At 42.7% G+C, this 13,208-nt stretch overlaps 1 protein-coding gene across 2 annotated transcripts in view; it reads right to left on the bottom strand.

The window, feature by feature from the left end:
• LOC122577570 overlaps window positions 1-13,208 on the bottom strand; it is a 37,802-nt gene that overhangs the window by 12,787 nt on the left and 11,807 nt on the right. Inside the window, exon 1 of one of the 2 annotated variants that reach the window (XM_043748906.1) lies at window positions 2,722-2,942. The exons of the other annotated variant lie outside the window; for it this stretch is intronic. The gene's annotated coding sequence lies outside the window, so the exon portion shown is untranslated. Of the gene's footprint in view, window positions 1-2,721; window positions 2,943-13,208 lie in introns of those variants that run through there. 2 annotated transcript variants of the gene reach the window in all.

Genomic DNA, 13,208 nt, shown 5'->3' with positions numbered 1-13,208 from the left:
GAAGTCGTAGCTGCTTTTATTAAAGACCCGCTCTTTCAAACGCGTCGGAAAACAGTCACGCTGCCGTAGGTTTTCAACAACTCCCTCCGATGCTTGCCTCCACTTCTCGACAGCTCGGTAAACGCGCCTCTATGCCCTCGTTTCTGAGCATCTCTCCAAAATGCGTTCACCTGACGATCCCTTCAACCCTTGCTGCTTTTGTTCGACTGCTCCGTATTTCTATCGTCCGGCCAAGACGGCACAAATGTTAAGCCGACCTGAAAAGGATCGAGCGGTCACAAAAAGTGCTGCTCCGATAACCGTAACCAGTGATTTATATGCATGGAAATGCAACGTGGAGTAGAGAAGGTGAGATGATAGGGAAAAGAAAAGCTCAAAGCTGTCAAGATTCTATCTATGGAGTTAGTACATTGTTAACAATGGTTTCATTAATCCTTTCATGGTCCGATATCGATAAGACGCGTCGATGACGCGATAACGAGCATCCCGCGAGCGATCTAGAAACCGAGTAGAGGTCGTTGAAAAGTTTCAAGACCGCGAGGAACGTAATCTCTTATGTAATCTCGAGGACAATGGACGCGCGTAGATTCTCAAGGAGGTTCCCGCGACAAGAGGCCAGGCCATCGATATACTCGGGCATACCGTTATTGTCATCGATATCGCTACTTAACGATCCAACCACGAAAGTGTTACGACTGTCACGAACTTTCCTCCACACCTTCCAACACTAATACTGGTAGCTGCTACTGTCTGAGAGTAGCAGCTCGTCAAAGAGAGCTCCCGTGCACGGCCATTACCGCGCGTTTACTTCGCGTCGAATTCCGCATTCGGTTCATATTTCATGCTAATCAGTTCCCTTCGCGACGAGGTAACGAGTAACGAAAGAACGAAAAACGAGGAAGAAGTTCCTCAGGCTGGTTAACGTGTTTAACTGTTTTTGGAGGGAAAGCAGAGAACGTTGTACAATAATAATTAACGTTACGCCTTTCCACGAAATTATTTCGTTTCTTAATAAGCCACGGTGTTACGCTAACAACCTCGTGTGGCAATCTCGTACGAAGTTTCGATATTCGGGAAATTTTCGCGATTCGCTTGACGTAAGTTATCGTTATAAAAAGCCCGATTTTCCGGATTATGATTCAACGAGTCACTCATATCGAGCAGCTGTATCATCGGTACCATTACAATGCTCGACAGACGCGCGCTTGAATACCGATCGTTCGTGCATGTGTACACGTAGTGAGATAACAGGACCCTCGAATTATCGGCTCGGGATTCTATTCACGCTTTATGATAATTATGAAACGCGCGAAGGGTCCGTCGATTCTGGGTTAAGTTCATCGTTCGACACGGAGAAAGCTACGGCGTTGTGCGCGCGAGGTTCGAAAGGAAAAAAAAGAGAAGAAAAGAAAAAAAGAGGAAAGACACGAGTATGTTCATGATGCCCTTCCCAAGCCCGAGCAGACTTTATTGTTCTCTTTATTGTGTACCTCCGGTGAGAACGTGGCGCGCGCAATCGATCGGACGATGCGCGCAATTATTGACTCGCGTTCAGTACATTTTCACTCGTCTTTTTTCTTCCGATTCGTGACACGAGTTTCTCGCATAATTGCGCGAGCTCGTGCTTTCGTGTTGGTCTGTGCACGCGGTTCGAAGGGACGCCCGGAACGTCCAGCGCGCAAACAATGTAGAGAAAGTCGATGGAAGTTGCAGAGAACACGGAAAAGACACGCCCTGACGAGTATTCTTGTCCTCTCGTGTCCCGTTCCTCGCCTCCTGTTAGATCGCTCGTAGAAGACGTTGGGTCACGACCGAGCGTCCACAGCCACACGATACTTTCCATTTTATCTAGGTTTCAAGGAGATCGTGAAAAACTCGGGCCTCGAAGTCGCAGGTCGATCATAAACATCGAGCCGTAGGAACGTTCGGGTCAGGTTGAAATATTAATTTTTATCCGACCAAGCTACGAAGGTAATACGATTAATATTTACGACCCGGAGGAACGGTAAATTCTTTCGATACTGCGAATTTTCCATTGGCAACGAAAAGAAACAGTTGTAACAGTTGCTTCTACGAAGCTGAATCGTAGCACGTCGAACCGATGGACGGAGTATTAAAGTATCGTAGAGTCGTCGTACAAAAGTTCTGTGTAACGTGGAATTACTCGTAAACTGACAATGAAAGCCGATATCGGTGTTTTCAAACAAATCTTTCGTTGACTCGCGAAACGGTTTTGTGAATGAAGTGGCCTATTACGTAAAGAACGAGATAAACGTTGCTGGAGGGACGGAATAATAACGATTAACCGATTCCCGGTAATAACGAGGAAACCAACTGGTTTCCTAATTGACGTTTCGCGTAGCGCAATGGGCTACCTCGATTACAAGAATTTTCCTCCGAGCTCGCTCTTGGTGAATACGTTCGTAACCCGTTCATGTAGGAATACACGCAGCTGTGTAATGAACGGCGTATACCGCGATTAATGGCAAGATCAGGCGAACTTGTATTTCAGAAAAGTCGCGATTACAGGTTTTTCTGGTTCCTGTTTCGTCACGGTGTGGGGCGCGTTCGAGAAACTTTGAAAAGAGTAGCAGACGAACATCATGTTAAAGCAAAATTAATCGAGGGAATAAATTATCCATCTTATTTTACCGTATTGCTACGCCCGATATACGCACTCGAGCAACAAGCTCCCTGTATGTATATTTAAAACGTATTTACCTTTTATCTTGGCCATAAAAAAACGTTCGTTTCTTGCGATCTATGAAGCTTCGCTTTACTAAGAAACTCCGAGAATCGCCGTAATAAATCGCGAAGGAACTGTGAACAACAAATATCAAAGTTATCGCATTGTATTCGTTGATCGCACGTCGTCGACATCCGTGCGTCGTCCAGGGAACAACGTAATTGATATCGTTAAGTGTACACGACGCGAAATTGCGCTCGTTTATGCTGTCTCAAGCACAACTGGCTCTGTTATCGTGGATCACGCGTCGCGTCACAATTTCGAGCAGAGTAAAATTCATTTTCGTTACGGCCGAATTGCCGCTTTAACTACGCTCGAGCCAGAGAGCCTCGAGGAACACGAATCGAGATCGTGTGCAACGAGCACAGATAGACCAACAGAGAGAGGAAAAGGGCAACGCTTCGGAATCGGGCGTGTTTCACGTTTCTTCCCTTCACGCGCCACCGATCTCGTTCCATTCGATCTCGAGAATCCGCGCCTTTGATCGATCTATCCTCCCGTTCGCGGTCGTTGATCTACTCGCGCTATTTTCAGCTTTAATTCCAGTATATTGGATATAGCGAGACGATTAATCGTTTTGCCCTCACATAATGCTAAAGGTATTCTGTGACTTTTTCGGCGAATCGTGCTTTTTCATTTTATTCGATTTTCACGAGAAAACGATCGGTATTAACCAATTATGTACCGCACCTGCGTTGAAAACGTAGTTTTGTTCTGCTATGTTCAGAATCATTTATTTAAAAGTCGATACCCGTCGTGGTAATACAGTTCAATAAGAAGACATCACATAAAATCATTAATATCCGTTACTTTTATTTCAGATTTTCCAAATTCATTACCTAGTAATTAGCATTGTGGATAGTGCGCTGAAACACGGCCCGGTATTTAGTATGTAATGAGTTAACATTACCGTGTTGTATCGATACCAAAGAGTTTCGATTATACAGCTGTTCTAACATCTTCAGAACGATTTCTCTATCCGTCCTTTTTGCTAATCGTCCTCGAGGTGAGTGAAAAATTATATAGCGCCTCAGACGGTTGGCGAAGTCGATAAACCGGATATCGGTGATCAAAGAACGGAATTACTGTAATCAAGTTCCCTCCGCGTTCTTTTATTTGCAATTAACTCTATATTGAACGGCCGGTACTGGCCTTGAGATATTTCCGATATTCTCATTTATTGGATATGCCCTTCGCACCGGTCGGGGAAAAGAACGGCTACGCGGAAAAGTACGATGGCGGGCCGATCTCTTTAAAGTTCACTGGATCATTGTTCCTATCGGTGACTTTAACGATCGGAGAGAACAGGCACAGTCTGAACGAAACTTAACATCCACCTTTAACGAACGATTTAATCGAGTTCATAGTCTGGATAAGGAGGAGCATGATTTATTCATTGTTATCGACGTTTATCTTCCACATTAAATAAAAAGAAAGAGAGGAATGCAAGATGAAAAAGGATCGATGCCATGATCGACCGTTTCGAACACGTCCAACGTTCAATCATGATAAATGATGGGACGTATCGATCAAAGAACCTGGAGACTCTCTCTGCGGTAAGTGAAAGAGGAATGTTACGGATCGCGCTTTGTTTCCGCTATTCTTTTGGAACGCGAACGATTTACAGGCCTCGTTAAGTGTTTCTTTTCGTCGTCGTCGTCGTCGTCGTCGTCGTGCTCGTCCTCGTAGCTGCAAAGGAAAAGGAGTAAACGTCGTAAGATAGGGACGAAGAGAAACACAATGCTCGTTGCCATGTTTGCGGTGAACGGTAACGGTGATCATCTGACAGTCGTAAAGTTCGTCTCTAGGCACCCGATTATGGCGTTTAATGCGGCACAATGCCGATAGAATGGTAAATTATTTCTTGCTGCGTGTCTAACGGGAATACCTAGGCTAGGTCGGTTGATAATTTTCACGGGTCGAGTCTGAACGGCGCCTCGTCTCTCCGACTCCTCGAAACTTCATAAAATGCAAATGTATTCCGCAGCGAGGCAAATATTTCCTCGTTAGCTTCGAGCTTCTTCGTTGTTCAGCAATTTGTGCTTGTTATGCGAAAAGCGTATCCGTGCGGTTCGAGTAACTTTTCAAAGGGTGCAACTCGTGGCTCGTTAACAGAGTTACTTTTGTTGTCTCGTTCCGCGTTCCGGGAACGACATTTTTCATCGGGCAAAAGAATTTACGCGTTCGAAGCGTGTACGAGGTCGAACGGATTGCGAAGGAAAGGCAACGATGAGGCAACGTTTGCAAAATTCTCGGCGCTTTTTCGAGCAGCGTGAAATAATCGAGTGAAAACCCGTATATGTTTCAATTAAAATGCGGGCAGGATCGAACGATTTCCCTTTGCTTGTTAGGAAACGAATCTGAAATGTAACTCGTGACCCGACAAAAATTGCCGCTTTTTCCACGCGTTTCTCGTTAACTTTCCTGTTTGAGCGATGTACTCCGCGGTTGATCCGTTCTTACGAATAGAATCAGTCACGTTGTAACGCGAACATTGATTCTTCCGTGTCGGTATCCATTCGCTTTTTTTCGACTTATGAAACAGAAGATTCGCTTTCACGCGATGGAAAGTAACGCGTTACGACGTACCGTGATCGTATCTGTTCGTTAATTTTTATTTTTATTACGCGGCGAATAATTAAACGCAAGAATCCTCGGGCACGGTGTCAGAATGGCGATTACGCGACGAGACTCGCCTGGTTCCCTGTGAAAGTAGAACCTCGTGCATTCTGTTTTGACTACCGCGGAAGACAGATGACCGGTAAGAGAGATATCCTTGTCAAAAGCCATAAATCTCGGATGGCCGAACTGGACACCCACGTATTTATTTTTATTATATCAGCAACGGTCATACGTATCGAGCATAAATACAGATAAAATCGACCTCGGTCTCGCCTGATCGATGGGACCAGGGGGCCAATAAATCCTTCAACCCGATTCTTCTTGACTTTGAGTTTTTCCCTTTTTGTAGCAGCAGCTATCGGAATACGGATCGACAGACGCACGGTCGTTGACATACGTTGGTCTACTATAAAAGTATCCGCGGAGAAACACGCGAGCGAGCAAGAAACGCGCGTGCACTTGGAAGAGTGTGTCAGCGGGTCAGTGACACCCATTAGCGGCAACAAAGTTCGATGTTTAGCCACTGGTTATCGACCTTGCACCGTTCACCTAATTGGAGTAGAACGTAGCCGTGACTTCCAGTATCTTTATCAAATCAATCCAAGCTGTCGATTAATTTTGATTTTGTTCCACGAACAACTTTCTCCGGCATCGATCAACCGATGATCTTTTAATCGATGATCGTGACGACTCGTAGAAACCTTCGATTTATTGGAATACAATCTCGACCGTAATTTGTATTACCGTCAAGCACACGGTCACTTTCGTTTAAATACGGCCTACCTACGCTTTCTTAAAGCATATGCTGCGCGATAATCCGAGACGACAGAGTACAGGTGGAACGTACACATTCGACTTTCCAACTTAAGGATGATAATATCGTTTATCATTGCACGAGCATTAAACGTATCCATTGGAAATCGAATGATTTTCTCGTTTGAACAGCTCCGATAAATTAGACAAACAAACAAAAAGTTCCTGTCCTGCAATTGGTTTCGTTGGATTTTAAGCGCTGGAGAGATACGTGGCACGATCGATGCGAAGCCCAGTCGCGTTAATTGCAGTCATTTTGCTCGCAGTCGACCATCGAGTTTACGGCGCTTTCTAAATCGACGCGAACCATTGGAAACGTCGCGTCCCATCACAGATTGGCAAATTACTGGACGAACGAAGGTGAAATACACGTAGTTGGACCGTTTTCCGGCTATCAGAGTGATTTCATTGAATTGTCCGTGACGGACACAAAGATTCGTGCACAGAGTTTCACCGACAGGTCACAAAATTACAGCCGATTTATTCCGCGGACTAGCTCGCAAGGTTTTCCGCAAAACCGCAAATCCACTCCCCGCCATAACGCTTTCTATCGTTATCCGTGTTTGTTTCTCATTTTGCTATCAGACGATTGTTTCTATCGGTATTTTCACCGAACCACGACGAGTTTTTTTTCCTGGTGAAAGTCTAAATCTATCGGGTTTTGCCCGATTTTAACGAGCATCGAAAACATCATTTTAATTCGTTGTTACAGCCGAGTCGTGTTATATCTATATTTGTATCGGCGAATTCCGGTCTAACCGGGGTTCTTTTATTTTGTTGGATATATTATTCGTGCTGCTTCGATGCGCACGATGCATTCGTTGCGGCCGGAGAAGTGGCCACCAGAAATTAATTGTTTGGAACTACAGTTATGCATGGAATCTGTGTCAGGATAGACTATAATTTTCAACGCTCTAATATGATCCTAGAGCGACATTTGTAGGTAAGATCCATAGATGATGGATCTTCGTTCATAAAAAAGGTGACACGTTGAGTCAATATCGGTGTCTTATTTAACGCTAGGGTCGTCCTATCTCCCTGAAATAATATTATTTTTCAGATCTTTTATCTTTTTTGCGATTACTAAACATATACAAAAATTAATATTCCTTATCATACGACTTCAATTCTATGTTTATGTAAAATATGTTAGGATAACACAATACAGGTTAGTAGTTCTAGTGTTAAATCAACGTCATGGATATGGAGATAGAAAATATTTGCCAACGGATTGAATAACCGACTGGGAGTAATCCTGCACGGGATGTTATAGAACTAAACGGGAACTAGAGTCTCCTTTTACGTCTAATGGCGAGAAGGGACCTTAATTTAAGCACTGCCGACTCCGTTTTCTCCGGTTTGTCTTATAAGGAAAGGAAAGTTTCAGGCGTCAATTCGTTAATCCAAGCTCTTCGGGCTAGAATGTGTACACGTAAGCCTTTTCAACCAATATGCACATAGCCCGGTCTGGTTATGTAACGCCACACGTCACGTGCAATGATTCCTGTCTGTTATAATCGTCGGGTGTAATATGCAACGCGAGATCCCGAGAATTCAGCGTCGCCTAAGCCTCCTGGCCCGTTCTCAAGATCAGCAACCTCGTTTCGTGACATAACGTCTCGCCTTGGTAAGGTAGAGTGGTTCGTGTTCGAGTTTGTAATTCATTAAACGACGGATCGTTTGTTCCGATTAATCGATCGCGTGGTTCTCCTTTAACGTTCTGCTTTGACGCTCGATTAGAACGGGTATCGTTGAAACGTATCAGACGCTACAGACGCGGCTGGCTTTCAATGGTAGTACACGATGTCATTGACACGTAAAAATCGCGCGACTGAAGCAAGCTTTCTCGTATAAAGGAGAACACGGCTGTTTACACTTGTGGATTATAAACAATTAGCATCGGGAAAGGTGTGAGCCAACCTTTACCGGAGTTGATTGCTACGAAAACGTCTGCAATCTACTTTGGCAGATATGACGGACCGTGTGACTGTCGACCTCCTTTTCTCGCTCGTTCTGTTTAATTACCAAAGGTCTTTAACTAATTGCAATAATATTGCCCCATTTTTCCTCAAACGAAAACAAAGAGATCCATGAGAGAGTTTTCAGAAAGAGACTGGCAACTTGGCCTACGACCTACCGGCTTTCTACATATTTGGAACGATTTTACTCATCCTCGATGATGAGGTAACGTGAAAGCGTCACATCGAGCCTTATCATCCTCGAGATTAACTCACCGATGAAATAACCGCCAATCTGTCTTGTTTATATGAGGTAACGACAATTCTATTCGGCTAATGTTGCCTTGTGCTAACCTGCCGAGAGAGCTAACATTTTTAAATGACCTTTCCCATGACACAAGTGCGCGCGCTCGCGTTGTTGCTTCAACCTACGGGTAAATATCGAAGTATCTGTTAGCACGTAATGCACGTACGTTCGCACACGTTTGCGAAGTATCCTCTCGTTTGTACGAGTTAGAATAATCTCTCTGCCTCTTTGTCTTTCTCTCGACGGCTCCACAAGTTGAAACCTTAACTCCGTGAATCCTTCCCTCAGCCCAATATTTGAGGAATGGCTACCCGCTTAAACCCGCTTCCAAACATCCTGTGTCAATACGACATTCGAAATTTGAACGCTAAGAAACAGCAGAAGTTTCCATACTACAAGACGAATCCTGTTTCTCTGTAAATATAGAAAGTAAAGTTAACGATCAGGTAGTTGAACTCGAGGATTTGAATCGTACTGTCTTCCGTCTCAAGGCGATTATTCCGTCAATTGACCCGTGCGGGTCGCGAATGAAGCTGTTTTCTCTAAACACGACTTAAGGAAAATAGCGAAATTGTCTGCGGTATGTTTTAACGAAGGCAGAATAAAAAATAGCCGATAGAGACGAAAGCTATCGAAAGTTATCGACAGCTTCATTGTACGCTAGTATGGCGCGCTTTTCAATCTCCCCAGTGAAGAGTGAAACGTAGAAATACCGTGGCATTCGCTTGGGAATTTCTGATACAGACGTATGTATAATATACGAGGCGGAGGGAGAAAAAGACGCGTATAGAAAGGACGATAGAAAAGGAGGGGCTGACCGCGTATTTGCTTCACTTCCACGAGAGGTTAGCCACCACGTAACCGGCATCGCAATCCCTAATTATGCAACCTTCTTCTTCTTCTTCTTTCATCCAGTCATATCTCCCGCCAATATATTCTCTCGGTTAACTCGGTAAAGCTACGTGAGTTTTCTCACGCACCTGAGTTTCCGAATGCCGAGCTCGGTGCCACGGCATTTCCAACGTTTTGCGCGCTATTTAACGCCCGGTGTTACTACAGCTGCAATCTAGTCACGAAGGACATGCTGCCTTTTCTTCTTATTCAGTTCGTTTCCGATTGCGTGGCGCTTCTTTATCCCCTTTGTATTTCCGCGGGAAAGTGGACCAACGCGAGAATGTCTTGAATTCTCATTACAAAAATGTTTCCTTACTTTTTACTCTTTGTGTTTTCGTTCGAACTTTTTTCTACTCTCATTAGCTACTCGTCTTAAGATCATTAGAAATATTATACATATACAATTGAGGGTACTACAATTGAACGAAGATTTGTTTCCCTACTAAGTACTGTAACTTACAGTGACAGATAGACATCCTTAGTTTAATAATAAAACACAGAAGAAAAGAGAATCAAACGTGTCGTGTACGCGTATTTCAAAATTTGTATCATTCTTCCCGCGCACGCGCGGTGATGCAACTCGTATCGTAAGACATATTAAAACGCAATAGTCAATTGACTTTCGCGGTCCTCCGATTCGGTGGTTGGGGGAACAATTTCCAAACATTCGATTACGTGAGAATCCTAGCTTGTGTGGCAACAAAGCGATAACGATCACGAACCTGTCTCGAGTTTCCATGTCCCGATTGACATTGAAACGCGTACAAGGACGACGCGATCTTTGGAATTTCCTTGCACACGCGTTCGTGTTTCTTCGATCGTGTTACGCGGTATTTCGTTACGTTCGCCGCGTACAGGTTATGTGTGCTTGTGACCGTATCGCTGACACGAACCGGGCAAATCGTGCACATTTCGTTGAAATGCAGTGCATGAAAAAAGATGTGATTCAAGTAACAACAGACGTGCTAAAGTGACACGAAATGTTCCACGGTTAGGTGATAAAGTTTCGAAACGTGACAAATTAGTATTTATGGTATCAGTCAGAAGATCGGCGTAAAAGTAGCATTGAAAGGTAAGTTGGATATCATATATACTATACTGTCTTGATAACTGACGATTGGATACACATATAACAAGTTAGTCAGGAAGGATTTACATTAAAAATTTGACGTTAATATAGAATTGTATAGAAGGATGGACTTACACAATGCTAACCAATATGCAATTCGAGATATCGAAATTTCAAAGTCGCTAGGTTATATATATTATATAATATATTGTAGAAACAGTTGAATGTAGGGATTCAGGATAAGCAAAATGAAAGAAATACAATGGCTAGAAAAAGTATTTGTAAATACTATATCTGTATATTATTTTCCAATGAAGCGTTTTTTATCAGGTTCTATATTTCATTTTTATAGTATCAAATGCTTTTTGTAGTCATATGAAAGTACTATTACTATCAACTTAATGTAGTGGAACCTAATTAATTAGCATGTAAACGCTATAATGCAGTGGTGTATAGATGCTTTTTGCACTGCACATATACATATAACGGAATTCCATCTACCCAATTTCCATTTATTGAAATGAAAGTTTAGCTAGTGCTCGATTAAATGACTCGCTATTGAAGATGAATCAATTTATCTGAACTTTTCTATTATATAAGCGAAAAATCATAGGTAGTGCGGAGAGTGAGTGAACTCAAATTACATGAACTTTGTCTGTCAATAAATATACATACATACATTCTATTACTTTACCATTACTACAACGCTGTTTCGCCCTAGGCATTTCAAGGAAACGATGGGGATAGCGGTGGCCAAGTAACAAGGCAGAACGTATATTCCTATAATACTTACAATTCAAGGAACATGTTATATAGCAAAAATTGCGTATATTATCCTGGGAAAGTCACGCGTAAACTTTTCACGCGAATGGATGTTACGTTACACGTGGCTCCTGGCACTTGTTTTGCAACGTGAAAATATTCGCAATATTTATCGCTTAGCTTAATGGTCCTCTATCGAGCGTTCTATTCACGCAAAACAAATTGCACAAATTCTCTCTCGCAGTGAACGATGATTTATAGATTCTTTATTAGATGTTTCTCAAACAGTTTCAGAACGAAGACTTCTTTTTTATATCGTTTGACGTTTACGCACGAGAAACTCCATTTAAACGCATACACAGGTTAAAAAGCAAAGAGAACAGCGTTCGTTCGTTGTAGTTTTTTGTCGTGCCACTTCCCTCGCCTAAGTGGTTCAGCCTTGAGTAGGTAAGCCGGGTAATTGTAAACAAATGGGGTGATCGACCTCGATGTCTGAGCCTTGAGAGTCGCTCTCGGAATTCTTGATATTGGGAAGCATTGAACTGTGCGATTCAGACGACGCGACACGCGCTAGACACAACGTGTAATCGTCTGGCGGACGACTGATCCGCGATTAATCACATTCAACGTTTATCGTGCATGCTTCGTGCTCCTATTACCGTTTCGTTCGCGTTAACGTTAAAAGGCTGACACAATGCTTGGTTTCGTAAGTCGAGACACGGCTGCCGGAAAAATCTCGCGGCAGGAAAGTGTAGGTTACGGGATTGACAACGAGAAAATCTCAGAATTGTGTTGACACGTGTGTTTTGCTGCGAAAACAGAGCACGAGTGTTGTCGAATATCCAGTTACGAATAGGAAATATCAATTTCAAACGTATGCTTGTAGTTCAATCTCCCTTCAAGTATAAAGAATTAAAATATTATTTCTTTTCCATAATAATTAATCTTCGTAATCAATCATTTAGTTCTTATAAAAATTATCTGCAAATTATATTTTTGCGATGTTTAAGTGATTTCTTCTAAATCGAACGATTAATTAGTCAACTGGTCAATGATGTGTTTTATTTGATTCCATATATAGAAAAATATTTAAAATCTATGGAATTATATAGAAATTCTAAAAGACGGAGTTAGCAATTAACAGGTGAAAGCCACTTGCAAAATCCACTCCAGCGATTTCTCTACATAAAAACGCGTTATCAACAGATGTGGATCTATTTCCGCGAACTATGTAGATAGTAAGTTCCTCTAGAAAAATTGATGATTTCCCTCTATTTCATCCACAATCGTATAACGCAAACGAATCATAAATCTGACTTCTTCGTCGATGTAGCAAATTCTTTGGTTACAGAAAGAACGCTTCTACAATAGGGAATCTGTATAAATCAAACTCCAGTATAATTTCCAAAGGAAAAGCGTCTGATCATAAAACCAATCGAATGCGAGCCTAACATTCAACCTTACAGTGGTTAGACAGGAAATTCGTCCTTGGAACAGTATTCACTTATGATAAGCCGGGATCAACTTATTCGAAGGAATCTGTATAAAATCACAGGATTCTACGAATCCAACTTCGCTTGAGATATCGATGGTCGTAATCCGACTTAGGCTTGGTGTAGACGCAACGTCGCGTCCTGGTTGCGATTTCTTAGTGGTGGTCCTGTACAATTTGACACCTTCATATTTTTCACACTAAAGCTACATCACTTGCATTGAATTTAAGATCCCTGTGATTTGGAAAGATTTATATTTCTATTAATAACGCGATGAACACTGTCGTAGAATTCTGTTATTGACAGTGTAAAACTGTCGAATTACGCAGCGCAATACCGCTGCGAAATTGCAACGATATTGCGCTGTTTGCCTACGTCAGACTTTCAGAGTCAGCCTCCTTCTTCAACGTTTCCTTGAAACGCATCTACTGTTAAGCACTTTCGAGAATCGCCGTTGGAAAATTGGCTCGGTTTTTCCACGGATCCGGTCACCGTGGCGCCGGTAAATAAAAGTGAAATTGTACCGTTGGTTCGCGTGGCCTTT

Source organism: Bombus pyrosoma, linkage group LG2 (assembly GCF_014825855.1).
Source record: "Bombus pyrosoma isolate SC7728 linkage group LG2, ASM1482585v1, whole genome shotgun sequence".
Taxonomy (NCBI): domain Eukaryota; kingdom Metazoa; phylum Arthropoda; class Insecta; order Hymenoptera; family Apidae; genus Bombus; species Bombus pyrosoma.
The sequence above is the reverse complement of the archived record's forward strand: the minus strand, read 5'-3'. Positions and strand labels throughout refer to the sequence as shown.